At 52.1% G+C, this 20,038-nt stretch overlaps 3 pseudogenes; all 3 read right to left on the bottom strand.

Moving 5' to 3' along the window:
* Positions 1–304: 304 nt before the first annotated feature.
* Positions 305–1,070, bottom strand: LOC137486888 (feather keratin Cos2-2-like; annotated as a pseudogene).
* A 3,318-nt stretch (positions 1,071–4,388) lies between these two features.
* On the bottom strand, positions 4,389–5,154 carry LOC137486889 (feather keratin Cos2-2-like; annotated as a pseudogene).
* Positions 5,155–14,558: 9,404 nt separating this feature from the next.
* LOC137486940 (feather keratin Cos2-2-like) lies at positions 14,559–15,799 on the bottom strand (annotated as a pseudogene).
* Between the last annotated feature and the right edge of the window lie 4,239 nt (positions 15,800–20,038).

Here is a 20,038-nt window from a genome sequence, read left to right as displayed (position 1 = left end):
AGGCTTGAATGCAACACAGTTTTAATAAGTTGAAAGAAGACAAGGAGATGGCTCACAGAGAGAGCACCAGGAGCAGCCACTAAGATGGAGCTCCCATGTGCTGTTCTTTGCACTGCTGTCCAGAGACAGGAAGGACAACAAGTCCATATTAGCCTTGTGGAGAGAGGGACAGAAAAGGAGAAGAGAGTAGAACAAGGAAGCGATGGTCCAAAGCTCTAAATACAATTTTCTGAAGCTCTATCTCCTGCCCAAAACCGTGCTTTGACGTCTTGGACGTTCTAGCCAAAAGACATTGCCAGCAGCTTTAGCAGGGACGACATCTGCTGCCACCATAGCAGTTGGTGATGCAGGAGATGTCAAAGCCCCCAGAGCTGATGGGCACTCCGCCACAGCTGAGGATGTTGCCAACGGCAGCAGAGGTGGAGGATCCCACGGCGGTGTTCTGTGGGGAGGAGCTGAGGATGGGGCCGGGCAGGGTCACCAGCACAGCAGGCGGCTCAATGACAACGTGGGAGCTCTGGCACTGCCTGACACAGCACTCATTGCAGCTGCTGGCCAGCGGGCAGGGGCCGCAGGGCTGGCAGCAAGGGTCGCAGGGCCGGCAGCAGGACATGGCTCGGGGTCACAGGTGCACCTGGCACAGAAGGCAGGGAGAAGCACAAAGTGAGGACACAAGAGAAGCAGCACTGCACCCAAACGCCCTGCAGCCAAGGCATCTCCTGGCCCACATTGCACTGCCCAGCTCAAGGCCCAGGAGCCCCCTCAGCCAAGTCCCAGCCTCTCTCTGTCTGCACAAGACCTTCTCTCCCCTGCCCTCTCCCAGCACAAGCAGCTCCCAGCCCTGGGCTCTTATAGCCCCTCTCAGCTGAGAGCTCCAGTCAGGCAAGAGCTGGCCTTGAAGCAGCCGGGGGAGAAGGAGAAGAGGCCTCCCGCTCACCTGGTTCCTGAGGAGGAGGAGGTGAGAGAAGTGGATGAGAGAGCAGAGACTTGGGCTGCCTTTTATAGCAGTCCTGAACTGCCTCAGGCCCAGAGGCGCCGTAGTGGAAGTCTTAATTTTCTGACCAGCTCATGCCAAATGTGCACCATCCCAGTTAATGGTAGGGGCTGTGTCCTGGCTTCCTGCGCTGCTGCCTTTTCATTTTCCAGCTAATCTGTGTGCTTTCCTACATGAAGGGTCATTTCTCTAAGTGCTGGGATGAGAGATTCAAGGATTTCCTGGGCAAAACCAATGCTGAGTGCATTCAGAATGCTCAGACCATCAGCTGGCAGCATCCTCTGTGGACAAATGTGTTCACCTGTGTCATTTCCTGTGGCTTTGTTTTTGTCCAAGTTGTCAGGAAATGGGCATCAGTCTCGTGCTTCTTGCCCACATGCCCAAGGTCTGCCAGGTGAGGGGTCATGACACATCATTTTCTGTTGCTTTTCCCATCTCTCCATGATGGTCACTCACTGTTGCGCACGGCTCTGCATCTGCTGGGAGGGTTGGGCCCTGTTGCTACTCTTAACAGTGCTCAGAGAAAAATGGTGTTGGCCTCATTTGGTTCATCATCTTTCTGTGCAGTCTCTGTGAGTCCTCTGGGAATGCCAGGAGTTGTCTGGGGCCTGATCCTTCTCCAGGATACCTGAGTCGTTATAATGGGCAAGACATGATAAAGTTTGTGCAGGTGTGCAGACCTGGGACCTTGCTGGGATTTTGGAGAAAGCTGGGGTAGCTCTCCCATCTGTGATGTGCAGTGGTTGTGTAGAACAGAAGGCAAAATTGCAACCCTGAACTCCATAAATGTTGTTTTTTACTGCCTTTGGGACCTGGCAGGAAGAATCCTGTAGGAAAGTGCCCTGGGGGTTCAAAGAGGCCCGGGGAGAATGTGAAATAATGCAGCCCAGATTTCCAGATGATAACATTATGGAAATGACCATAACTAGCTTGGTCTGTTCAGCTTGCCAAAGACATGAAGTAGATCCACCAAGGACTTTAGATGGTTGTATTTTTTAAGTATTTCTTTCCAAATCCTACATCATAATATCTCATTTTGAGATTATTCCAAGTTGCACCTGCACTTTAGCGAAGCCAAATCTTTGTTTTAGTCTTGAATTTGAAATTAACGAAATGAAATTTTCTTCATAGTATATTAAACCAGCCTGAACTGGTTCTTTCCTTCTGAATTTTTTTATTCACCTACATTTGCTTTATACTCCCTTTTACCCTCTGTTACATGACAGAGGTTTTTGTAACAGTGGGGAGGCTACAAGAAGATCTCAAGTGCTGCCGACGTGTTATACAGAGCCAGATCCTGACAGCTAAAGAATGCAGTCAGTGCTGGCCACACCTGAACCTCTCAGGAACACTGGTCCAGCCATCATGAAAACATATTTAAGAAAAGGCCAAACAGTGCACAGGAAGTGTGGGATGAAGAAAAACATGTCTTCAGTCTCTTGGTCACTGTCCATTCATCACCTTCCTGGCACCAAATGGGAAGGAAATTCCCCCAGAGGAAAAAAAAAACCCAAAACAGTAAGCCCCAAGAGAAAGATTGAAGGAATGCAGTCTTTTCTCCCTGGAGAACCAGAGGCTTGTGGAGGACCTCATCACCGTAGTTTAGGAATTGAATGGCAGCTACCAAGAGGACTGAGACTTTCTCAGCACAATCCTAGAATCCTAGAATCACAGAAGATGCTGAGTTGGAAATGACCCATCAGGAGCATCAAGTGCAACTCCTGGCCCTGCACAGGTCACGCCAAGACTCCCACCAAGTACCTGAGAGTGTTGTCCCAACACTTCTTGAGCTCTGTCAGGTTAGGTGCGGAGACCACTTGCCTGGGGAGCCTGTTCCAGTGCTCAACCACCAAATACCCTCTGGGTGAAGAACCTTTTTCTGATATCCAACCTCAACCTCCATCACCTCAGCTCCACACACTTCCTCAAGTCTTCTCGTTGGTCATGAGTGTGAAAAGTTTGGTTCTTGCCCCTGTACAGCCCCTCAGGAGGATGTCAAAGAGCACAGTGATGTCTGACCTCAGTCTCATCTTCTCCTGGGTGAATGGGCTTAGTAGCCTCAGCCACTCCTCACAGGGATCCTCCAGACCCTTTCCCAGCCTCCTAGCTTTCTTTTGGGCACTCTCTAGTAGCTGAGAGTCTTTTTTACATTGTGGTTCCCAAATGGAGCCATGTGGAGGGGTTGCCTGTGGGGCTCACACACACAGAAGGATGTGGAACTGGAGATGGTTTGGTTGTGGCAACTGAGACCAATGCTTGGGAAGCAGGTCTCATGAGGAGCAGATGAAGCCCTGGTTTAGGGACAGAGCAAGGTGTGTCAGCATCCTGTGAGTTGGACAAAGGCTCTGTCTCTGCCTGGAGATCCAGGCAGGAGGAGCATGTGTGGAGTGTCACGTGCATCACAGAGACCTGTGCACCCGAGCTGGTATTTGGAGCCCTGCAATGCCTCCAGGAGTTCATTTTCTGCACCCAAGAGAACACGGCTACCCAGGGAATGATATTTGGACCACTGCCTGGAGCTGAAGGCCAAGGAATATTCAGAAATTTTCAAGTACATCTGAAAACATTCCTATATGTTTGCATTAGGAGTGAAACCACCAGCCATTTGCACAGGGAAGATGGACACCTAGAGCAAAACATGAGATCCTTTTGGAGGTGTTGGGTTAGCAGCGATGGAGACTCCACTGCACAGATTGAGTATGTTGCCAATCCTGACTTGTGAATCCCCTCCGCCCTGCGGGTCTGGGAAGCAGCTGGGCCATGCTGAGGGACTGTGTGAAGTTTGGATCTCGTCTCCTTGTTCCCAGGTGTACCGGCCGCAGGCCCTAGGCCAGGCAATGAAGGAAGGCTAGGAAGAGATGAGCTGTGGGCTGTCCCTAATTGTTGTTGTTTCCCATCGCCACTCGTTTGGAGCCAAAGTCTTCATGATGGCCTTTGGCTGCTGAGGAGCCAGGGATGTTCATCATCAGCTCCAAGGGAAAAGGGCACCAAGTAAAATCCGCTGCAGCGAGCCTCACACACTTTTGTCTCCACCTTTTTCCTGAGCAGCCTGGAGGAGTTGCCCCAGAACAATAGACGACTCAGAGGTCAAGGCTTGAATGCAACACAGTTTTAATAAGTTGAAAGAAGACAAGGAGATGGCTCACAGAGAGAGCACCAGGAGCAGCCACTAAGATGGAGCTCCCATGTGCTGTTCTTTGCACTGCTGTCCAGAGACAGGAAGGACAACAAATCCATATTAGCCTTGTGGAGAGAGGGACAGAAAAAGAGAAGAGAGTAGAACAAGGAAGCGATGGTCCAAAGCTCTAAATACAATTTTCTGAAGCTCTATCTCCTGCCCAAAACCGTGCTTTGAAGTCTTGGACGTTCTTGCCGAAAGACATTGCCAGCAGCTTTAGCAGGGACGACATCTGCTGCCACCATAGCAGTTGGTGATGCAGGAGATGTCAAAGCCCCCAGAGCTGATGGGCACTCCGCCACAGCTGAGGATGTTGCCAACGGCAGCAGAGGTGGAGGATCCCACGGCGGTGTTCTGTGGGGAGGAGCTGAGGATGGGGCCGGGCAGGGTCACCAGCACAGCAGGCGGCTCAATGACAACGTGGGAGCTCTGGCACTGCCTGACACAGCACTCATTGCAGCTGCTGGCCAGCGGGCAGGGGCCGCAGGGCTGGCAGCAAGGGTCGCAGGGCCGGCAGCAGGACATGGCTCGGGGTCACAGGTGCACCTGGCACAGAAGGCAGGGAGAAGCACAAAGTGAGGACACAAGAGAAGCAGCACTGCACCCAAACGCCCTGCAGCCAAGGCATCTCCTGGCCCACATTGCACTGGCCAGCTCAAGGCCCAGGAGCCCCCTCAGCCAAGTCCCAGCCTCTCTCTGTCTGCACAAGACCTTCTCTCCCCTGCCCTCTCCCAGCACAAGCAGCTCCCAGCCCTGGGCTCTTATAGCCCCTCTCAGCTGAGAGCTCCAGTCAGGCAAGAGCTGGCCTTGAAGCAGCCGGGGGAGAAGGAGAAGAGGCCTCCCGCTCACCTGGTTCCTGAGGAGGAGGAGGTGAGAGAAGTGGATGAGAGAGCAGAGACTTGGGCTGCCTTTTATAGCAGTCCTGAACTGCCTCAGGCCCAGAGGTGCCGTAGTGGAAGTCTTAATTTTCTGACCAGCTCATGCCAAATGTGCACCATCCCAGTTAATGGTAGGGGCTGTGTCCTGGCTTCCTGCGCTGCTGCCTTTTCATTTCCTGGCTAATTCCGGATTCTTGACTATATGAAATTCTCCTTGTTTAAGTGCTGGGATGTGAGGTTAGATTATTTCCTGGGCCAAAAGACGTCAGCACAGGCAGAAGACTCTGATCAGCGGCCAGTGGCATCCCATGTTGACAGGGGATGTTAACCTGTGTCATTCCTGTGGGTTTATTTTTGTCCAAGTTGTCGGCAAATGGGTATCACTTTTGTGCTTCACTTCCACGTGCCCAAGGACTCCCATTTGAGTGGTCATTCCGTATCTCACCAGCAAAGTTCCCAGCTGGTTATGTTTCTTGGCCTTATATGATAGTACAGGTTTTTTTTTGGTTTTTTTTTGTTTTTTTTTTTTTTTTTTTTTTTTTTTTGTTTTTGTTTTTGTGTTTTTTTTTTTTTTTTTTTTTTTTTTTTTTGCCTCCTTGCAAATATCTGTAAGCACACATGTGTCTTTCTGAGCTCAGGAACCCTCCTGCTGGGAGCATGTGCTGGTCATGGCCAGGGGACTCTCCCCTTGTGTGTCCTTGAGCCCCACAAAATTGCCCATTGCACTTCTAGAAGGACCCGGTATATAGCTGAATGGTGCAGCCTTCGGCCTTGTAGAGAAGTGTCCAGGGGACTTAAAACCAGCCTCTGCCTCCTACACCCTTCCTTTCTTGCTTTATGTTCAGGGAGAAAGGCCAGTAAATCCTGCTGGCCTCTGTAGGCTCTCGTTCCTGAATCAATCCTTTCTGGTGCAATGTTGCTGGTGACCAAGATGGGACACAGCCATGTCAGAGCCAATGCAAGATACACTTCTACAGCTCAGCAAGCTGGTGCTGAGGCAAAGGTTGAGCCATTCCTACAAGTATGCCTTGAACTGAAGGCACCATGTTCATATTTTGCTTCTCTGTGAGATGTAGGAGAGTTTCTCTGGAAGAGTCAACAGCTTTGAGTCAAACTCCTTGGGTTTTCTAGCCCAGGTTTTCTACACTCCCCCCAGAAACTGAATCTCAGGGCCTAGCAATTGTGCCTTGGGAGCAGGAAAATGTGACTTAGGACAAATGGATGAATTCCTGCTTCTTTTTCTTATGCAGGTCTGGCAGTATTGAACAGAAAGAAACTGTTGCGTACCAAGTGCAACCCTCCATTCTGCATCCCACTGTGCTGCTTAAAGGTGGTGGAAATAGAAGAGCCAGGAACAAAGGAGAGAAAATGAAAGAAAAAGAGGTGGGGATGGAGTAAAGGCATTTTAGTGCTTTTTTTTTTTTTTTTCTGTTTCTTGCAATAGGATGAATGTTCTCTAAGTCAAGCCTAGTTTTTCCTCTGATGGTAATGGTGAGTAATCCCACTGTTTTTACCTTAACTCATAACCTTTTTCTAGTTACTTTCCCATGACCCATAAAAGATGGAGAATGAGACAGCAGCTGGGTACGTCTGAAAGCTAGTTAAGGTCTCTGTTGTTTTGTAACAATTATGATAATGAGAAGTATCTTTAGTGTTCTTCATTTACATGGGATTTTTCTGATTTCATTGTGTGCCAGCAGGAGCAAATCTCTTTCTTCCACTGTTCCCCTCAGAAGACAGTGGACAACGCTGTCATTTGACTTTTGTGCTTGTGGTGCAACCTTTCTTGCAGGACATGTTAAATGAGGATCCAGACAGGAAAGGACCACACTGTCCCAGTTTAGAGGCAAGTTTAGGAGAAAAACATTCTGGAATGAGTGTTTAGTCTAAAAAAATAGTTCCAGTAATCACTTTCCACCAATAAGAAATGAATGCTAGTGAATAAAAGAAAGTGAAGAAAACCCCAACCATTTATTGACAGAGTGCCCACACGGCATGGGAAAAGGTAAATAAATGTTAGATATTGAACTGTCAGACCTTGCTCCCCTTCTCCCCCCCTCCCACCAGAACAAAAACCCAAAATGCGAGGGGAAAAAAAAAAAAAAAACAAAAAAACAAACCACAAAGGTCTGTCATGTTGTGGGGAGAAAGATGGCACTGGCTCCTGTCTCAGGGGGAAAAAAAATTCCAAAAAATTTCACGCTGCTTCTTGGGAAAACAAATGGGAACCTAGTGAATCTCTGGTTTTGGTCCCCCCTTCACAGCAGATAAAGCAGCTGGGCTTTGTGTGCTTTGTCTCTCCAGCTCAGCTTTCTCCAAAAATCCTGGGCCGAAACAGAGCGGCCCCTCACTTTTCCCACCAGTCCTGGTCAACTCCTGTTCTGCTGGTCATTCTCCCTGATCTTGGACCAAAAGCAAACCATGCAGTTCACTTCAAAAAAGCTGCTGAAGGATTGCTGCAGCAGCTTCTCTAAGGCCAGGGAAGGGAAAAAACCTTCTTGCCTAAACTAACAAAAAAACAAGCTGACCAAGCAAAAAAAATCAGACTGCCCAGAACTCCTCATGTTTGGGGAGTGGGCTTGGAAAAAGCCTGCTGAACACCTGAAGGCATCCCCCTCCCCTGTGACCCACCTTAGAGATAAAGCAACTATTTTTTGGACATGAAGCAGATGATAAGGGAATAGACTAATCATGGTAAAACCACCCCAAGAAACACATAGAGCCAGAAGCTGGAATGCAGTAGATTTTAGTGAGTCTAAAGAGAAAAATAAATTTTGGAGAGGAGGCAAGATTAAAAAAACTCAGCATGGACAGTTGAAGGTCAGTCCCCAACAGTGGCAGAAGTGAGGGAAGTCTGCCCAAGGCAAGTATTAATAAGGATCAAGGCTACTGGCAGCAGGAAAAAAAAAAAAAAAAAAAGTGAGAAAAGTGGGAAAGTAGAAGGCAGAGGAAAGGAATGAGAGGCGACACCCTTTGAAGCAGGAGAGACACGTGTTTAGCCCTTCTGAAAGCCATGGCCGCAAAATCCTTATTGGGAGACAGGAATCCTCTTCTGAGCTCCATGTCTGCTCTTTAACTGGAGTCTTTAGCAAGGCAGGCATCTCCTGCACACTCATAGCAATTGGTGATGCAGGAGATGTCAAAGCCACTGGAGCTGATGGGCACTTCCACAGAGGTCAGGATGCTGCCAACAGAAGCAAAGGTGGAGGATCCAGCCAGTACAATGTGGATATTCTCAGTTCAGTCAGGGAGAAAAGAGGTTTTCTAACAAGGCGAGAGCCTGGGAGAGAGTGGGGAAAGAATGTAAATAATTCTATAATCTGTCTTGTTGTTCACATTGCGGACAGATATGTACAGCAACCGTGCGTCATTCAGTGCACACCAAAGGTATGAGATGTTTTTACTCTAAGACCACTGAAATTAGTCCGCACGATGTTCTCTGTAAATAGAGAGGTGCATTTCAAATAATTTAGAGTTCATTCGCTAGCCTTTGACTTGGAGCCTTCTCCTGCTCTATGGCGACAGTACAAGACACCCACACACACTCAGCCCCCAGTTCCTTCTCTGCAGGAACCTGGAGCGGGCCACAGCACCCACATCTCACAAGGACCATCCCAAACCCAGGCCATCCCTTTGAAGCCACCTCCAGGCAGCCGTGTGGCACTCAGCTGTTTCCCAGGGTCTTTGCTCCTGCCTCATGGGGAGGCGTGGAGGTGAGAGTGTTCTGGTGGCTCTTTGGGGATGGGGGAGTCCAGTGGCCACACTGGCCTTTGTCCGGAGGCAGGAGCTGTGTGGAAAATGATGCTGTCAAAGAGAATGACGCAAGTGGAGGAAAACCTTTGACAATGTCTGGGAGGTGAAGGCCTGGAAGATGGAGGAATTTCTCCTCTCCAACATCCAGACGGGGTAACAGTGGCAGACTCAGCCAGAGTGGGAGGATGGTTTTGGTTCTGTCCTCATGCTTAGTTGATCCTGGGAAACCCCTCAGCCCTGCCTGTCTGGTTAGAAGCTGAGCAGAAGGCTAATGTGAGGGAGCTGTTTGGAGAGGGGAGGTTGTGGACTATCCCCAGGCACTGCTGTTTCCCATTCCCTCTCCTGTGACCTTTGACATACGCTTCTTGTGATGATCACTATTCTGGGGAAGCCAGGGATATGTTTGGGAGCTCCAATAGAAAAGGCACATCGTAATGGCCACCACGAATTGTCCACCCTTGTCTTCATCCAGCTTTTGCCCTGAGCTGAATGGAAGAGTTCTCACACAAGGAAGAAGAAAGCAGAGGGCCATGTTTGGATGCAAAACAACTTTATTGAGTCTAAGGAAGAGAAGGAGGTAGCTGAAAGAGGACACCAGGAGCTGGTGTGTAGAGGGGCTGTCCATTTGCCTGGCCTGCAGAGGGACAGAGGGAGGCAAACAGGTCCCACTAGGCTGGCATTGAGTGGTGCTGACCGGAAGGGAAGGGAAGAGAAAAGAGTGGAGGAAAACAGCAGTAAACCAAGGGCCCAAATCCATTGTTCCAAAGATCCATCTTCAGTGCAGCTCCACATTCTAGGGTTGTGGAGGTCCTTGCCCCAGGAGGTTGGCAGCAGCTTTAGCAGGGGGGACAGCATCTGCTGCCATAGCAGTTGGTGATGCAGGAGATGTCAAAGCCCCCAGAGCTGATGGGCACTCCGCCACAGCTGAGGATGTTGCCAACGGCAGCAGAGGTGGAGGATCCCACGGCGGTGTTCTGTGGGAAGGAGCTGAGGATGGGGCCGGGCAGGGTCACCAGCACAGCAGGCGGCTCAATGACAACGTGGGAGCTCTGGCACTGCCTGACACAGCACTCATTGCAGCTGCTGGCCAGCGGGCAGGGGCCGCAGGGCTGGCAGCAAGGGTCGCAGGGCTTGCAGCAGGACATGGCTCGGGGTCACAGGTGCACCTGGCACAGAGGGCAGGGAGAAGCACAAAGTGAGGACACAGGAGAAGCAGCACTGCACCCAAACACCCTGCAGCCAAGGCACCTCCAGGCCCACATTGCACTGCCCAGCTCAAGGCCCAGGAGCCCCCTCAGCCAAGTCCCAGCCTCTCTCTGTCTGCACAAGACCTTCTCTCCCCTGCCCTCTCCCAGCACAAGCAGCTCCCAACCCCGCAGTACGACAGCCCCTCTATGCTGAGAGCTCCAGCCAGGCAAGAGCTGCTCTTGAAGCAGCAGGAGGAGGAGGAGGAGAGGCTTCCCACTCACCTGATTCCTGAGGAGAAGGAGGTGAGAGAAGTGGATGAGAGAGCAGAGACTTGAGCTGCCTTTTATAGCAGACCTGTCCTGCCTCAGGCCCAGAGGCATCGTAGTGGAAGTCATAATTTTCTGACCAGCTCATGCCAAATGTGCACCATCCCAGTTAATGGTAGGGGCTGTGTCCTGGCTTCCTGCACTGCAGCCTCTATTTCCTGGCTTCCGCCCTGTGCGTTCCCATCTGAAGACTCCTTCTAGGGCCAGGATGAGAGGTCCAACTATTTCCAGGATATAAACACGTCAGGGTAGGCAGAATGCTGGGATCATGGTCTGGTGGCATTCCATCCAGGCTGATGACCTGAACCTGTGTCATTCCTGTGGGTTTCTTTGTGGCAAAGTACTCGGGGCATCACTCTCGTTCTTCCTCTTTAGCTGCCCATCTCTCCTGCATCTCTTGGTGACATCCCCTGAGTTTTCACGTGCAGCCTGTTTTCCTGGCCCATTTTGGGAATGGACAGGGGACATAAGGTATTCTTTGTGGTCTTGCTTCCCCTCTCATACAGCTTCCTTTGGTCAGCAGTCCATGCCCGCTTCTGCAGCTCGTTCCTGCTCTTGCCCAGGGCTGGATTAGCAGCTGTGCTCGGTGGCCCTTGGCTGGGTGGATGGTGCCCAGCAAGCTGCTCTATCGATCCCCTTCCTCCAGGGAGCAGAGAAGATGAAATAAATCAGAGAACAATTTGACACTTGATAGAAGGGAGTTTGCTGAAGCAAAAGAGAAAGGTTGTTCATGCACAAGTACACTAGGAAACAAGAAAATTCATGGCCTCCTTCCATCAGGAAATGATGGCTGGCAATTTCCCAGGAAGCAGGGATTCCTCCTATGTTGTGGTTGCTCACAAGGAAAAAGTTTGTCACTAAGGCTGCAGAAATGGGCTTTGTGAGAAGAGTCCAGTGTCTCCCGCCATGCCTGACTGAGTCAGCTCCAGCTGTGTCCAAAGGGGACTCAGACCTGCCCAACATGGAGCACATTTGTCACACTGCTGATGCCTCTGGGAAAGCAGATTTCATTAGAAGTGGTTTGGGCCAGAAGCCAACTTCAAGACATTTCTTTCCATTCCTCCTGCCCTTAACAGTTGGGCACCCACTAAAGCAGCTTGCTCAAAGCTGTGTTGAACCTTATCTTGCACCCTTCCAGTGTTGAGCATCCAAAACCTTTCTGGGCAATTTAGTACAATGCCCCAGCGTCCTCACAGAGAGGGCCATCTTTGTGAGCTCCAAGGGAAAAGGAACAGACAAAATTGAACTGAAAAAAACTGCAGCAAGAAAGTTGCAGGGGTGGCAATGCGGTGCTTCCTCCACCCTTCTCCAAGTGAGCAAACTGGAAGAGTTGTCACAGAAGGAAGGACAAATCAGAGGCCAAGGTTTGAATGCACAAGCAACTTTATTGAGTCAAAAGAAGGAAAGGAGGAGGTTCAGAGAGGGCACCCGAGGGCAGCAACTCAGATACACCAGTGATGTCTGACATCCTGGCCTGCCAAGGGAAGGAGGCCAACAGGTCCCACTAGGCTGGCATTGAGAGTTGGGGACAGGAAAGGAAGGGAAGAGAGAAATGAGAGCAGGAGAAGAAGAAGGAAACAACAGTCGGAAGCTCTAGATCCAATGCCTCGAGTTCTGACTTCATTGCAGCCGCATGTCCTGACGTCTTGGAGGTTCTGGCAGGTGGATGTTGGCATCAGCATTTCTAGCAGGGACGACAACATCTGCTGCCACCATAGCAGTTGGTGATGCAGGAGAGGTCAAAGCCCCCGGAGCTGATGGGCACTCCCTCAGAGCTGAGGATGCTGCCAACAGCAGCGGAGGTGGAGGATCCCACGGCGGTGTTCTGTGGGAAGGAGCTGAGGATGGGGCCGGGCAGGGTCACCAGCACAGCAGGCGGCTCAATGACAACGTGGGAACTCTGGCACTGCCTGACACAGCACTCATTGCAGCTGCTGGCCAGCGGGCAGGGGCCGCAGGGCTGGCAGCAAGGGTCGCAGGGCTGGCACTGCTGGCACTTCTCAGAGCAGGACATGTCTGAAGCCTGGTGCTGCACCTGGCACAGAGGGCAGGGAGGGAGCAGAGCACACGCACAGCTGAGACACAGCCCGCAAGGCACCCCCAGCAGGACAAGGCCCCTGCTGCCTGCGGAGCTCCAGGCGGTGCAGGCCCAACCTGGGCCTCCTTTGCCTGAGCCCAGCACGGTCCTACCGAGCTCCGCCAGGCCCAGCTGTGCTCCTGCCTAACCTGGATGAAAATTAGCACCTCAGGCAGGCCTCAGGCTCTGGCCAGAACACACGGTCTCCCCTCTGCCCACACCACCGCCATTGCAGAACACCCCCAGAAGGACAAGGAGCGGGAACAAGGGCCAGAAAGATCAATGCTGTTGTGGAGTGGGTGGAGGAGAAAGGGGCTTCCAACTCACCTGGTTCCCAAGGAGAAGGAGGGGACAGAAGTGCTAGAGAGAGCCACCAGTTAGGCTGCCTTTTATCCTGGCCCCACAGTGCCTCAGGGCCCAAGTGCTGCGCAAGTGACGATATTCCTGCATGGTCCCAAATGAACGGAAAGATCTCTAGGAATGGTATGGAATGAGGTGGTTTTTCCCTCTACAATGACTTTGCATTTCCTGGCTCACATCATTCCCATTCCCTCATGGACACTTCTTCTGAATGCTGGTATGTGAGGTCCCATGTTTCCTGGGGCCAAGGATGTGTCTGTGTGAGTAAGAGACATGAACTATGTGCAGAAGGGATCACAAGGAGCCCGGTGATTCCAGCCTGTGGCATTCTTTACGGTATTTTCTGTTCCTGCTGGCTGGAAGGGCCTCCTCTGCTCTCAGCCATGCAGTCTTTTGCTCACCACCTAATGGCTCCTCTATGTGACTTGTCCTTTTAATGAAACCTCTTGGTCTTCCTCCTCGGCCTTCTCAGTGCATGAGACTCCTGTAGCACTGCTGCCTCAGCTTCTGTCTCGCTTGGGGTTCCCAGAATCCGCTCTGACTGGGAGTTGTCCAGCACCTCCTCAGTCACGTCCCTTCCTAAGGCCTCTGCCCCATGTGCTCCCCCACAATAATGTGTGTGGGAGTGTGGCTGTGCCCCAGTGTGTGCAAGTGTCTGCACATCCCTGTGCTTGTGCCCTGGTGGGAACGGCCCCTGAGAGCCTCTGGCCTGCACGGGGATGGTTGAGCACAGGGCAGGGCACTTGTGTGCAACCCCACTGCCCATGTGCCTGTGCCATGTGCTGGGCTCTGTGCCTCTGGGGTCATCTCTGATCACACCTGGGCAGGCTGGCAGTGTGTCAGGGCCCCTGTTTGTGTGTCCAGAGCTGGGCCAGAGCTGAGCTCTCAGCCCAGCCTTTGCAAGCCCCGTAGGGCCTTCCCTGCCCAGCCCTGCCAGCCACTCACACACACTCAGCCCCCAGTTCCTTCTCTGCAGGAACCTGGAGAGGGCCACGGCACCCACATCTCACAAGGACCATCCCAAACCCAGGCCATCCCTTTGAAGCCACCTCCAGGCAGCCGTGTGGCACTCAGCTGTTTCCCAGGGTCTTTGCTCCTGCCTCATGGGGAGGCGTGGAGGTGAGAGTGTTCTGGTGGCTCTGTGGGGATGGGGGAGTCCAGTGGCCACACTGGCCTTTGTCCGGAGGCAGGAGCTGTGTGGAAAATGATGCTGTCAAAGAGAATGTCGCAAGTGGAGGAAAACCTTTGACAATGTCTGGGAGGTGGAGGCCTGGAAGATGGAGGAATTTCTCCTCTCCAACATCCAGACGTGGTGACAGTGGTAGACTCAACCAGAGTGGGAGGATGGTTTTGGTTCTGTCCTCATGCTTAGTTGATCCTGGGAAACCCCTCAGCCCTGCCTGTCTGGTTAGAAGCTGAGCAGAAGGCTAATGTGAGGGACCCGTTTGGAGAGGGGAGGTTGTGGACTATCCCCAGGCACTGCTGTTTCCCATTCCCTCTCCTGTGACCTTTGACATACGCTTCTTGTGATGATCACTATTCTGGGGAAGCCAGGGATATGTTTGGGAGCTCCAATAGAAAAGGCACATCGTAATGGCCACCACGAATTGTCCACCCTTGTCTTCATCCAGCTTTTGCCCTGAGCTGAATGGAGGAGTTCTCACACAAGGAAGAAGAAAGCAGAGAGCCATGTTTGGATGCAAAACAACTTTATTGAGTCTAAGGAAGAGAAGGAGGTAGCTGAAAGAGGACACCAGGAGCTGGTGTGTAGAGGGGCTGTCCATTTGCCTGGCCTGCAGAGGGACAGAGGGAGGCAAACAGGTCCCACTAGGCTGGCATTGGGTGGTGCTGACCGGAAGGGAAGGGAAGAGAAGAGAGTGGAGGAAAACAGCAGTAAACCAAGGGCCCAAATCCATTGTTCCAAAGATCCATCTTCAGTGCAGCTCCACATTCTAGGGTTGTGGAGGTCCTTGCCCCAGGAGGTTGGCAGCAGCTTTAGCAGGGGGGACAGCATCTGCTGCCATAGCAGTTGGTGATGCAGGAGATGTCAAAGCCCCCAGAGCTGATGGGCACTCCGCCACAGCTGAGGATGTTGCCAACGGCAGCAGAGGTGGAGGATCCCACGGCGGTGTTCTGTGGGAAGGAGCTGAGGATGGGGCCGGGCAGGGTCACCAGCACAGCAGGCGGCTCAATGACAACGTGGGAGCTCTGGCACTGCCTGACACAGCACTCATTGCAGCTGCTGGCCAGCGGGCAGGGGCCGCAGGGCTGGCAGCAAGGGTCGCAGGGCTTGCAGCAGGACATGGCTCGGGGTCACAGGTGCACCTGGCACAGAGGGCAGGGAGAAGCACAAAGTGAGGACACAAGAGAAGAAGGACTGCACCCAAACACCCTGCAGCCAAGGCACCTCCAGGCCCACATTGCACTGCCCAGCTCAAGGCCCAGGAGATACCTCAGCCAAGTCCCAGCCTCTCTCTGTCTGCACAAGACCTTCTCTCCCCTGCCCTCTCCCAGCACAAGCAGCTCCCAACCCCGCAGTACGACAGCCCCTCTATGCTGAGAGCTCCAGCCAGGCAAGAGCTGCTCTTGAAGCAGCAGGAGGAGGAGGAGGAGAGGCTTCCCACTCACCTGATTCCTGAGGAGAAGGAGGTGAGAGAAGTGGATGAGAGAGCAGAGACTTGAGCTGCCTTTTATAGCAGACCTGTCCTGCCTCAGGCCCAGAGGCATCGTAGTGGAAGTCATAATTTTCTGACCAGCTCATGCCAAATGTGCACCATCCCAGTTAATGGTAGGGGCTGTGTCCTGGCTTCCTGCACTGCAGCCTCTATTTCCTGGCTTCCGCCCTGTGCGTTCCCATCTGAAGACTCCTTCTAGGGCCAGGATGAGAGGTCCAACTATTTCCAGGATATAAACACGTCAGAGTAGGCAGAATGCTGGGATCATGGTCTGGTGGCATTCCATCCAGGCTGATGACCTGAACCTGTGTCATTCCTGTGGGTTTCTTTGTGGCAAAGTACTCGGGGCATCACTCTCGTTCTTCCCCTATAGCTGCCCATCCCTCCTGCATCTCTTGGTGACATCCCCTGAGTTTTCACGTGCAGCCTGCTTTCCTGGCCCATTTTGGGAATGGACAGGGGACATAAGGTATTCTTTGTGGTCTTGCTTCCCCTCTCATACAGCTTCCTTTGGTCAGCAGTCCATGCCCGCTTCTGCAGCTCGTTCCTGCTCTTGCCCTTGGCTGGATTAGCAGCTGTGCTCGGTGGCCCTTGGCTGGGTGGATGGTGCCCAGCAAGCTGCTCTATCAATCCCCTTCCTCCAGGGAGCAGAGAAGATGAAATAAATCAGAGAACAATTTGACACTTGATAGAAGGGAGTTTGCTGAAGCAAAAGAGAAAGGTTGTTCATGCACAAGTACACTAGGAAACAAGAAAATTCATGGCCTCCTTCCATCAGGAAAGGATGGCTGGCAATTTCCCAGGAAGCAGGGATTCCTCCAGTGTTGCGGTTGCTCACAAGGAAAAAGTTTGTCACTAAGGCTGCAGAAATGGGCTTTGTGAGAAGAGTCCAGTGTCTCCCGCCATGCCTGACTGAGTCAGCTCCAGCTGTGTCCAAAGGGGACTCAGACCTGCCCAACATGGAGCACATTTGTCACACTGCTGATGCCTCTGGGAAAGCAGATTTTATTAGAAGTGGTTTGGGCCGGAAGCCAACTTCAAGACATTTCTTTCCATTCCTCCTGCCCTTAACAGTTGGGCACCCACTAAAGCAGCTTGCTCAAAGCTGTGTTGAACTTTATCTTGCACCCTTCCAGTGTTGAGCATCCAAAACCTTTCTGGGCAATTTAGTACAATGCCCCAGCGTCCTCACAGAGAGGGCCATCTTTGTGAGCTCCAAGGGAAAAGGAACAGACAAAATTGAACTGAAAAAAACTGCAGCAAGAAAGTTGCAGGGGTGGCAATGCGGTGCTTCCTCCACCCTTTTCCAAGTGAGCAAACTGGAAGAGTTGTCACAGAAGGAAGGACAAATCAGAGGCCAAGGTTTGAATGCACAAGCAACTTTATTGAGTCAAAAGAAGGAAAGGAGGAGGTTCAGAGAGGGCACCCGAGGGCAGCAACTCAGATGCACCAGTGATGTCTGACATCCTGGCCTGCCAAGGGAAGGAGGCCAACAGGTCCCACTAGGCTGGCATTGAGAGTTGGGGACAGGAAAGGAAGGGAAGAGAGAAATGAGAGCAGGAGAAGAAGAAGGAAACAACAGTCGGAAGCTCTAGATCCAATGCCTCGAGTTCTGACTTCATTGCAGCCGCATGTCCTGACGTCTTGGAGGTTCTGGCAGGTGGATGTTGGCATCAGCATTTCTAGCAGGGACGACAACATCTGCTGCCACCATAGCAGTTGGTGATGCAGGAGATGTCAAAGCCCCCAGAGCTGATGGGCACTCCCTCAGAGCTGAGGATGCTGCCAACAGCAGCGGAGGTGGAGGATCCCACGGCGGTGTTCTGTGGGAAGGAGCTGAGGATGGGGCCGGGCAGGGTCACCAGCACAGCAGGCGGCTCAATGACAACGTGGGAGCTCTGGCACTGCCTGACACAGCACTCATTGCAGCTGCTGGCCAGCGCGCAGGGGCCGCAGGGCTGGCAGCAAGGGTCGCAGGGCTGGCACTGCTGGCACTTCTCAGAGCAGGACATGTCTGAAGCCTGGTGCTGCACCTGGCACAGAGGGCAGGGAGGAAGCAGAGCACACGCACAGCTGAGACACAGCCCGCAAGGCACCCCCAGCAGGACAAGGCCCCTGCTGCCTGCGGAGCTCCAGGCGGTGCAGGCCCAACCTGGGCCTCCTTTGCCCGAGCCCAGCACGGTCCTACCGAGCTCCGCCAGGCCCAGCTGTGCTCCTGCCTAACCTGGATGAAAATCAGCACCTCAGGCAGGCCTCAGGCTCTGGCCAGAACACACGGTCTCCCCTCTGCCCACACCACCGCCATTGCAGAACACCCCCAGACGGACAAGGAGCGGGAACAAGGGCCAGAAAGATCAATGCTGTCGTGGAGAGGGTGGAGGAGAAAGGGGCTTCCAACTCACCTGGTTCCCAAGGAGAAGGAGGGGACAGAAGTGCTAGAGAGAGCCACCAGTTGGCCTGCCTTTTATCCTGGCCCCACAGTGCCTCAGGGCCCAGAGTTTGTGCTGCGCAAGTGACGATATTCCTGCATGGTCCCAAATGAACGGAAAGATCTCTGGGAATGGTATGGCATGAGGTGGTTTTTCCCTCTACAATGACTTTGCATTTCCTGACTCACATCATTCCTCATGGACACTTCTTCTGAATTCTGTTATCCCGTCTTTCCTGGGGGAAAGATGTGTCAGACTGTGCAATAGACATGAACTATGTTTAGAAGGGATTTCGAGGAGGCAGATGATGGCAACATGGGGCACTTTTTTGGGTATTTTATATTCCTGATGACTGCAAGGTCCCCTCCTTTCCCAGCTCTCCAGTCTTCCCATTATCTCCCTTGGCCTCCCTTAACTATGTGCCTTGACCTTCTCTTAAAATCTCTTTGGATTCCTTCTCTTCCTGCACAGTCCCTGAGGCACCTGTTGCACTGCTTCCTGAACCACAATGTGTGTGTGTATCTGCACATCTATGTGCTTTTGCACTTTTGTAAACACACCCCCGAGTGCTGCAGTCCTACACTGGGAGTGTTTTGCACAGGGGAGAGTGCTTGTCTGCAGCCACACACTGGGGAATTCCATTTATGCATTGCTGCACTCTGAGTGATGTCTAGAGATAACAATATTCTGGATTAGAGCAAGGAAAGTAGAAGTGTTGGTCAGTGCTTTCTGGTCCAAGTTTTGACTGCAGTCCAGAGGCTCAGGGGCCACAGGGGTGCTGGAGCTGGACTTGGGACACTGGGCTTCCCTGGAGGCTCTGGGTGTCCTGGGGATTAATGTCACCAGTGTCCTGGGGATTAATGGCTACATGTTAGTGATTGGCAGCTCAGTTTCAGAGCTTACTCCTTTGTCCATATGAGCAGGAGGTTTGGGATAGAGCAGGAGGAAGCTGAATGCCAGGATCTTGATTCTCTGAGTCCCTGCTGAAGGGAAGATGGGGTGAGCCAATTCAATCCAGGGAGCCTGGAGACAACTCTCTTCCTTGCTGGTACTCAGTAGAGTGGGGTTTGACCTCTATGGAACAGGGGTCGGAGCTTTCCATGACCACATCTTCTTATTCAGAGCACCTGTCCTCCTGGAAGAATTAAAGGGCCGTGCCTGGTCTCTGCTCCATAGGGAGAGTCAATTGGTCTCTGCATGGGATGGGGAAGGAAGGCCATTCCCAGCACCTTTCCCTACTTCTTCAGAAAGGGGTCAGAGTGTTTTGCCTAAAGAAGCATCTTTCATGCAGTCTGTAAAGGTGACCCAGCCTTGTCTCAGGAATGTGTCAACCCCCAAATGGACAGATCTCCATCCATTTCCATGTCAAACTTCAGAGAGATGCCTGGCTCAGTAGATGACCCACCATAGCTTTTGCTCTTTGGCAGCTCTCACCCAGCATTCTCTCCTTTTCCAAATCACCTCTAATGAAATGTCTCCATTATGGAGGGAATTGGATTTTTTTGGCCTACCACTACTGTCTACCACTATCTGTAAGAGTTAGTGCAGACTATATCAATCTCTGCCACTACCTCGAAGGAGGTAGTGTGGAGATTGGTGTTGGCTTCTTCTGCCAAGGAACCAAAGTTCATGACTGTCCCTGTGCCACCCAGAACATGTATCCTACCACTGAGAGCATGGCAATATCTGTGCCCTAATCCCTTCAATTCCATAGTCCCATTTGTTGTAAGGTCTTGGCCCCCACTTCACTCAGCACCAGTCTGAGTGATAGCATTGGCCTGGACAGGAAGAGACTGTGTCCCATTCCAGTGATAAGGATTCAAGGAGATAAGGATGCCTGAAACACAGAGAGTTGGAAGTCCCTGGAGCCAGCCAAGGCTTGTGGGTGTGTTGGGTCTGGCAGAGATGCAGTTCATGTTCCCCACAGCAGCCCTGGCAGGGCTGTGCTCTGCACTGGATGTTACAAAGGTGCTGGTAACACTCCAGTCCTTTGGCTCCTGCTGAGCACTGCTCACACAGCACCAGCACTGTCTCTCCAAGATTTCCTTCCCCATCAGGAGCTGGGGGCTGGCAAGATCCTGGGAGTGGAAAAACTCTGACAGTTGACCCAAACTGAGTAAAAGTATGGCATATTCCATGCCATATGACAATGAGCTCAGACACAACAGCTAGGGAAAGGA

This window comes from Anomalospiza imberbis, chromosome 22 (assembly GCF_031753505.1).
Source record: "Anomalospiza imberbis isolate Cuckoo-Finch-1a 21T00152 chromosome 22, ASM3175350v1, whole genome shotgun sequence".
Taxonomy (NCBI): domain Eukaryota; kingdom Metazoa; phylum Chordata; class Aves; order Passeriformes; family Viduidae; genus Anomalospiza; species Anomalospiza imberbis.
This window is presented reverse-complemented; position numbering and strand designations above follow the sequence as displayed.